The sequence below is a fragment of the Chelonoidis abingdonii genome, chromosome 5, assembly GCF_003597395.2.
Source record: "Chelonoidis abingdonii isolate Lonesome George chromosome 5, CheloAbing_2.0, whole genome shotgun sequence".
Classification (NCBI taxonomy): Eukaryota; Metazoa; Chordata; order Testudines; family Testudinidae; genus Chelonoidis; species Chelonoidis abingdonii.
In genome coordinates, this window is record NC_133773.1 from 69,152,221 (window position 1) to 69,153,190 (window position 970).

Sequence of the window (970 nt, forward strand, 5' to 3'; positions counted from 1 at the left end):
TTCTGTGCTGCCGCTGGCGTAGATTACCAGTGTGGTAGAGAGGTTACCTCTTCCGCCGCGTTCCTTTCATGCCTCATAGTAGACGCCTCAGGCCACTTACATGCTCCTCTGCTCTGACTGTAAACTGACAACTGAGTCTCTGGAATGAACCGGGCTGAGAATTACCTGGTCACTTGGTCTTTCGTGAGGATCGGGGAAATGACGTAATGAGATAGTTAACAGCTCCCAGGCGTCTTGGTGTGAATGGCCACCTCCAGGTGTTCCTCTTCTGGACTATGTTCGCGCCTTTAGACCTAACCACCTGGTCTCCTCTCTGAGGAACGGTCTCTGGTATTGTTTATGTACCGGCCTTTTGCTCTCCCTGAGTTCCTTGTAGTTTTTCTTCGCAAGGCTAGATGGCGGGGTGTGGATTTTTCGTAGGTTGCTCACAAATTCCGCTGTTAGTCCTGGCGAGGTGTCCTCTCCATTGGTGGCTTCACCACTGTACTGGCCCTTAACTTCATGCTGACACCGTTCAAGGGTAGTGGGACCCTACCTGGATTGTAGCCCTTAGAAACAACTGCTGCCTCTAGGGTCCCAGTTCTGGAGTTTGCGATCAACGATTGTGACGGTCATGGCCCCAATGTCCATTTAAACCTTGCCACGCAGCCTTGTTCTTTGTTGGTGTATGGTGGGTGGCACCAAGTGTTCACCCATCGATTTTCCCACAGGTTCCATGGTGCTGCAGGAATTGTCTGACAGGTAGGATTTCGGAGGGCCAACCGACCCTGGGCTGAATTTCGTTGGGCCGGCACCCTGCTTTAGCTCTGATGTTACCCAGAGCCTGCTTCTGGCCATCGGGAGCAAGTCCACGAAGTCCGTTCGTCTGCTTTCCTCTGCGTGTCTTTTCGGAAAGGACCGGATATCCACGCTACTCGCGAATGAAATGGACCTCAAATTATGCGGAGTGGCTGGAGAGGGGCCTTGGCCA